This window comes from Oncorhynchus gorbuscha, linkage group LG03 (genome assembly GCF_021184085.1).
Source record: "Oncorhynchus gorbuscha isolate QuinsamMale2020 ecotype Even-year linkage group LG03, OgorEven_v1.0, whole genome shotgun sequence".
In the NCBI taxonomy this organism is placed as follows: Eukaryota; Metazoa; Chordata; class Actinopteri; order Salmoniformes; family Salmonidae; genus Oncorhynchus; species Oncorhynchus gorbuscha.
The window spans coordinates 49,951,205-49,959,523 of NC_060175.1; the positions used below are offsets into that span (position 1 = coordinate 49,951,205).

Consider the following 8,319-nt stretch of genomic DNA (forward strand, 5'->3'; position numbering starts at 1 on the left):
AACCAGACAGCACAATTACATTTTTTATTTACGGATAGCCAGGGTCACACAACACTCAGACATCTTTTAACAACAAAGCATTTGTGTTTAGTGAGTCCTACAGATCAGAGGCAGTAGGGACGACCAGGGGATGTTCTCTTGATAAGTGTGCAAATTGGACCATTTTCTGTCATACTGGAAATTCAAAATGTAACAAGTACTTTTGGGTGTCAGGGAAAATGTATGGAGTAAAAAGTACATTTTAAATTAGTACTTCAGGCATTAGGCAAGCTATTTAGGAATGTAGTGAAGTAAATGTTGTCAAAAATATAAATAGTAAAGTACAGATAGTACTTTACACCACTGTCTGTAGAATTGAATTTTCTAGAAAGTGACCAAGCCTGTTTGAACCCTACACTACAGTGTGGAACCACCCATAACAGTATCAAAAGTATACCATTGAAGAACTCTCTATATTGTCTATCACAATGTATCCATGTGTCTTTATATCAATCTCAGTGTTCCCTTTGTAACAGGCCCGTATTCCCATATAGCGGTCTTCCTGTAGCAGTGATCAGGACTCTCATTGTATTGAATGGATCAGCAAGGTGCAGGTCCATGGGGCAGGTATTTCCCTGTCCTCTCTGCAGCAGTGAGGGTGGCTGACTGCTTGCTACTGGCTACCTGCTTAGTAGCTTGCTTCTGTGAATGTGAAGAGGTGGGGAGGGACAGCAGTGTGGAGGGGGAAAGGACAGGTGGCCTCTACTGGGGGAGGGAGGGGGTCTCACAGAACACAACATTAATGAGGCAGGGCTCATCCAAGCGTGGGATATACACATTGTCTTCCATCTGCCAAACGGCACAGAAATTACTCCTAAAATCAACAACATATACACATTTCATGATCAGTACAGTCTTCGAATATGAGCAAACAGAGTAGACGCTTGTCCAAGGAGAGTCAATCTCGCAAACACAAAACAATAAGAATAAAGAACACACTTCAGGCATTAGACAAGCTATTGAGGAAAACTCAATATATCACAGGTTCAGAGGGCTCTGTAGCTCAACAGCCATGTCTTTACCAAGCAAACCCCTCCAGTAGTAGCCATGGGAAACACTCACATGGGGATTTAACCACTGAGCTGTATTGATCACTCTGGTTTCAAGGCTTTGGGGTATGTCTGCTCCCTGAACGCATCTGCCTCCGTGAACATTTCTATTGCTGCTACAGTGAGAGAATAATAGCTGCTCAGGTCTCTCCATCCATATCCATCCCCCCAATCAGCACAGAGTTCTCTCAGTGGTCATTATCATTCAGGCCCACAAACCTCCTAAATGAGCACTCCAGCGCCTCTCTCTCGTGTGTGTGTGTGTGTGTGTGTGTGTGTGTGTGTGTGTGTGTGTGTGTGTGTGTGTGTGTGTGTGTGTGTGTGTGTGTGTGTGTGTGTGTGTGTGTGTGTGTGTGTGTGTGTGTGTGTGTGTGTGTGTGTGTGTGTGTGTGTGTGTGTGTGTGTGATATAGTGAGAGTAATAAAAAAAGGGAGACACACACAGAGACACGGTAATTACAGGAAGGATCATCGACAGCTCCCCCCAGTTTGCAGGCAAAGCAGCAGGATACTGAAGCATCCGCAGACAGACACAGAGCAAGGGCCAGGGATGGGGTCTGCTTTGTTGGTATTCTCAGTTCCCAAGCCTCACAATAATTGAGTGCTGGTCTGCAACACTGAGAATGAGACAAACAATAACAAAAGGATGGTGCTTTCTACACTGTGGTGCGGCTAATGTTGGCTCTTCTCAAGGGAATTATTACCCTACAGCCTCTGGCCTTCCTCGGTGCACAGCCATTGCCAGTGGTACCACTGGGGAAGAGGTTTGTCTATAGCTCAGGCTCCATCTTACTCCTGTTAAAAGCCTACCTATACACCACACTACCCACTGAGAGGTGGAAGGTGACCAAATGTACACGCAGCATGGTTTCTCAAAGCAACAAAGTTCATTCTTAGAGCTCCCCATAAATAGGCATATAAAAGATAGGTCAATAACAAGCTATTTTCCATTTTGTGTACGAATGGGGCCATACCCAAAGACGGAGTGTCTGGAATCTGGGTGCTTGGAATTGTGACATTACCCGCATTATTCCCATGAGACAGGGGCACTTAATGTGAAGTGCCTCAGTCAATGTCCACTGACACAAATGGGTAATCTATAAATCCATCCCTATATCCATCCTCTAAATTATGTATAAGGAAATGCATGTGCTCTGGGAATTTTGGGTGGAATTTGTCCACAAACTGGCAATCCTCTCTCTTCCTTAAATAGATTGCTTGTTGGCTTAATGCATTCTCTTTCATCTAAATTATATGGGCCCTGCCTCCCAAAGGACTTCCCTGCCAGCTGAGGAGCCCCTTTCAGGCCGAATCCCTGTGCTTTCTACTCTGCATCGCACTGAACACCAAAGCATGAAATGTGTCACAGTAGGGGATTCAAACCTTCCACTCACGTAAGAGGATGAGTACAGTCACTCAAACCATAACAGAAAAAAATCGAACAGGACAAAGAAGCACATTTGCTTCCTAAATGTCTGCTAAATCAAACAAAAGCATTATTTTTATGTGTTTCAAAAGACTGTGCCTAATTTGACAAAGGGCCTAGAGGTCGACCGATTATGATTTTTTTCAACGCCAATACCGATTTATTGGAGGACCCAAAAAAAAGCTGATACCGATTAATCGGACAATTTTACATTTTACATTTATTTGTAATAATGACAATTACAACAATACTGAATGAACACTTATTTTAACTTAATATAATACATCAAAATCAATTTTCCCTCAAATAAATAATGCAAAAACAAAGTGTTGGAGAAGAAAGTAAAAGTGCAATATGTGCCATGTACGAAAGCTAACGTTTATGTTCCTTGCTCAGAACATGAGAGCATATGAAAGCTGGTGGTTGCTTTTAACATGAGTCTTCAATATTCCCAGGTAAGAAGTTTTAGGTTGTAGTTATTATAGGAATTATAGGACTATTTCTCTCTATACCATTTGTATTTCATTAACCTTGCCAGTGCAACAGTATAGCTTCCGTCCCTCTCCTCGCTCCTACCTGGGCTCGAACCAGGAACACAACAACAACAGCCACCCTCGAAGCAGTGTTACCCATGCAGAGCAAGGGAAACAACCACTCCAAGTCTCAGAGCGAGTGATGTTTGAAACGCTATTAGCGCGCACCCCGCTAACTAGCTAGCCATTTCACATCGGTTACACCAGCCTAATCTCGGGAGTTGATAGGCTTGAAGTCATAAACCGCTGCTGGCAAACGCACGAAAGTGCTGTTTGAATGAATGCTTACGAGCCTGTTGCTGCCTACCATCGCTCAGTCAGACTGCTCTATCAAATCATAGACTTAGTTATAACATGATAACACACAGAAATACGAGCCTGGTCGAATCCGGAAACAAGACGTTTATTCTTTCATTGAAATACGGAAACCGTTCCATATTTCATCTAACCAGTGGCATCCATATGTCTAAATATTGCTGTTACATTGCACAACCTTCAATGTTATGTCATATCTACGTACCTTTCTGGCAAATTAGGTGACCCAAACTGTTGCATATACACTGACTCTGCATGCCATGCAACAGAAGTGACACAATTTTACCTGGTTAATATTGCCTGCTAACCTGGATTTCTTTTAGCTAAATGTGCTGGTTTAAAAATATATACTTCTGTGTATTGATTTTAAGAAAGGTATTGATGTTTATTGTTAGGTACACATTGGAGCAACGATCTGCACCGCATCGATTATATGCAACGCAGGACACGCTAGATAACTACACATGGTTGATGATATTACTAGTTTAACTAGTGATTATGATTTATTTATTTTTTATAAGATAAGTTTAATGCTAGCTAGCAACTTACCTTGGCTCACTGCATTCGCGTAACAGGCAGTCTCCTCGTGGAGTGCAATGTAATCAGGTGGTTAGAGCATTGGACTAGTTAACTGTCAGGTTGCAAGATTGAATCCCCCGAGCTGACAAGGTAAACATGTCGTTCTGCCCCTGAACGAGGCAGTTAACCCACCGTTCCTAGGCCGTCATTGAAAATAAGAAGTGTTCTTAACTGACTTGCCTAGTTAAATAAAAAGGTGTAAAAATATATATATTTTAATCGGCCAAATCGGTCTCCAAAAATACCGATTACTGATTGTTATGAAAACTTGAAATTGACCCTAATTAATCGGCCATTCCGATTAATCGGTCGACCTCTAAAAGGGACATTTCAGAATGTCCATGGTTTAGTACATGAAAATAAGTTAGACTATTTGTTATACACAGGATGTCCTGTGAAAGGACAAAAGCAGACGTAAAACCAAAGAAAAGGTCCAGAGATAACCAACCACACAGGCAGTATAACAGCCAACAAGAGAGAGTCCTGTTGACAGTGTTAACCATGTTTGTGACAGTTCCCTTCCTTGAGAGACTGGGAGCACAGAGGACATTAAGTGCAAATCATTTGATGTTTTTCTTTTTGCATTGTATGTATATTTCACAGTAATTTCACCCCCTTGTCTCTTGCATTATCTCTGGCATAAAACAAACAATGAACCCTGCCAAACTCCTAATTGGAATAATTACTGCAACTCTTAACTCAGCTTTCCTTTCTGGACAACCCTGCCATCTACAGTGGGAGGGGCTTTGAATTGATTTCCACTGCTAAGCCTAAAGATTACAGTTGACCCACAAACAGGCATTGACCAGCACTGCTTTGGGGCATGAACTTACATTAGGCACTACCATAATCAAGTTGAGTAGCCACATTAGTATGCCTATTCATTAAAGCAAGCATACTGAACTGGAGAAAATATTTGAAATTCTACAAAAGTTTATAACTTTGAGAAGAGAGAGGTCATTAACTTATTGCATTAGTCTTTTTTTCCCCTATGTTTTATTTTTGTCGTAATCTGTAGTCAGTAAAGGGTTCAGAGTATTGCCTGTAGACTAGAATGCCCTGTTCGGAAAATCTATTCAACAGGACCTGCTCACTCTGTCAGATTACATGATTTGTACAAACCTGCATGACCACAGTATCGAATAACTACCAATCTTCCTGTTCAATGTGCATGAAAAACGTTCAAATGATAGGTGCGTGGGAAAAACAGAAAATTCCAGCGACCAAATCTTAAGACAAAAGAAAGGATTGGTCTAAAGGTGAGAAATCACACTATTCCCAGGACCAGGTTTCTACAAGTGTTGTAACTGTTTAGCCATCAGAGGCGTCTAGACAAAAAAGGTATGTTTCTACTGTTTACATTCTGAAAGGCTAGATTGTATGGATGAGTCCATTAATGTACTTTGATTGGTAAATAACTTATCTTTGCTGGCTGGGCACCAGCAATGGAATCTTCTGTGACAGTTAATAGCTTTATTGAATTGGAAGCACTGAGCCCATTAAAAGCAACTGAACATCCTAGACTAAAGTCAACACAATGCTGTCCTGCTTTTGTACTCTACTGTAATTACTGTAATGTGTGTGTACACGTTTTACTGTACTTGTGAGTACCAGAAGTCCTTACAAGAATAGCAAACCAAGAAAAATTCTGAGAAGTGAGGACATTTTGCCAGACCTCACTTGTAAAAAGGCTTCGGGTTAGGTTTCAGGGTTAGATTTCAAATGAAGGTTACGGAAAATAGGATTTTGAATGGGAATCAATTGTTGGTCCCCAAAAAGTCCTCACAAGTTTAATAAGACAAAGCTCTGCGTCGGTCTCTGCGGGCCTGTGTAACACTTACTTTATGAACTGCAAATTCAATATTGACCCCTTTACAAACCAACCTCATGCTTTTTTTCAATATCACTGTAACGACAGGCACATTAGCACTGTATAGCTTAACATGTATAGCTATTTCAACGACCATTGAATGACACCAGTGAACTGAGGTAAGTGAGTGTACTGAGGTAAACTGAGGTTTGTGAATCAAACTTTGTACTGATCGGGTTGCTGTTTACAGTTAGTTGTGGCTTTACTGTACTATAAAGTTCCTACTTTGAGTAGCCTATGCGTAGCCTACAATTGCACTTTATTTCATTACAATCAAATTTGTGTTATGGCCTTATTTTGGTACTTGAGTCCAGAGTGACACAAGACTCGTACAGGATATCACATGCTCTCTCTCCCATTGTTGGTCTTTCCCAGGAAACAGGAAACTCAGGCAGAAGTTTTAAGTCTGTGGCTGGATGTTTGTTTGTGTCTGCCCATGTCTGTGAGCGTTGTCTGTTATGTCTTTATTGTCCCCCTGGACTCGTGCTGTGCTCATAAATAACACCTTGTTGGTGCATTTCCATACAGGATTTACCCCCGTGTTTTACCCAAAAGGCCGGCACCCGTGTCTCACTGGGCCATGGCTTCGGTGGACCTGCTCTCTTGGGGCCAAAGTCAGGCCACTGGTACTTTTCAGATAACATTTACATAACAATGGTTAACTGAACTTTAACACCTCACAAAGCAACTGCTTTGATCATGTAATTGATTCTGCTCTTCACAAGTCGTCACTGTCAGCCCTAGATATGGAAACACGATTTCCCTAGTATAACATTAGGGTGCATACACTAGTGTAAAACTGGTGTTACAGTCGAAAAGCAGCATGTGTGCATGTTTACAGCATATTTACAAGAAAACAAGCATGTTTTGGTGTGGTACATCAGTCTGTCATGCAACCTGGTCTCGGGGCATTTTGTATTATTCTGTACGTAAATGTATTTTAGTATTATGTTACATTTCGTATGGTTTGTATTAATTTGTGGATATCCGTCACCCATTTCGAATGATGTGACAAATTACAATTTGTATTATCTGTTACGAATTTGCTAAACATATGTTTTGCAACTTCGTTACATATTGTATGTTTCGAATTTGAAAAACGTATGATATGTTACGAATTCTAGCTAGGTGGTTAACGTTAGCTAGCTGGCTAAAGTTAGCTAGACTAGGTGCTAGGGTTAAGTTAATGAATTAGTTTAAAGGGTTAGAAGAAGTGTTAGCTAAAAGGGTTCAGGTTGGGGGAAGGGTTAGCTAACATGCAAAGTAGCTAAAAAGTACAAAGTAGTTGAAAAGTTGCTAATTAGCTTAAGTTGTCCCTGATGAGATTCGAACTCGCAACCTTTGAGTTGTTAGACGTTCGCGTTATACGCCCACCCTACTTTCTTTTTTAAACTTAAGTATCCTTCCTTGTCTTAGGTAACCATAGCAAGCGTAGTAAGTCTGAGACCAGGCTTGGTCATCACCTGGTGTATGTTCTCTTCTCTAATTGGTAGATAATGACACTATAAGATGGGTCAATACATGACATGTTTGTACAATGTCTCAGTAATAATAATAATAATAATAATAATAATAATAATAATAATAATAATAATAATAAGTATTCATATTGTAGATTCCTAGCTTGTTTAAAATATTTAAGTATATAACATGTGCCAAGTAATGCACAACGCAACAGTATAATGGAATAGAACTGAGGGAGAGAACACAGAGCCAAGTACCAGCTTAGGTTGGTTTATTGCTGAAGAAAAACAAAATCTCCGCGTGTAGCCTACAAAAACAGGTGAAACTATAATTTATACCATAAATAAGTTGGGCTTGGCACAAATTACCGATGTTTGCTAGCCTCATCAGTATTGATATCGATAAACGTTGCTTAAATTATCAATAAAACATGATTTGGTTCGTTTGAGAAGCAACTGGGCAGTTCCTTACCTTGTCTTTATTGTCGCCGTTATGATCGAATTGAGCTCCAGGACTCTTTGTATGAACAGAAGGTTTTTACCCGCACGGATAAAAACAAATTATTCCACCGGGTTTGTCTTCTGATGTAACCAAGTAAAACTCATAAAGGTATAATTAACCGCTGATCTTTCTCTATAGACAACTGATCTGTTGGAGCCAGGAAGCAAAGCTGCCGGTGCATATCCTTATCGCGCACAGTTCCACCCATCCACACCCCGCCTCCTCCCTCCTACCTTCAGCCAATTCACAGAACAGACGAACTTCCCACTAGCTGTGCCAGAAACGCGCTCTCCATTGCGTAAACGCACGCTCCACGCACAAGCGATGTGGCACCTGCTGAACCACCCATATCAACAAAGCTCTGCAAGCTGCTCTGGTCTGCTCTGCTCTGCATTGCATGTAACATACTGTAGCTAGCTACAGTGGTTGAAATATTGAATGATCTATTAATCATGCTGGTCATTCACATTAGTAAACGTTGAACAAACGTTGCATCCATTAGTTATCAGAGAAGAACTATGCCCACATGTTTTATCCCATCGTT

The 8,319-nt window shown here is 40.9% G+C and overlaps 1 protein-coding gene across 1 annotated transcript in view; it reads right to left on the reverse strand.

The window, feature by feature from the left end:
* LOC124031500 (FERM domain-containing protein 4B-like) overlaps positions 1 to 7,956 on the reverse strand; it is a 69,927-nt gene extending 61,971 nt beyond the window's left edge. The window contains exon 1 of the mRNA XM_046342788.1: positions 7,746 to 7,956. The gene's annotated coding sequence lies outside the window, so the exon portion shown is untranslated. The remainder of the gene's footprint in view (positions 1 to 7,745) is intronic.
* Positions 7,957 to 8,319: the final 363 nt, after the last annotated feature.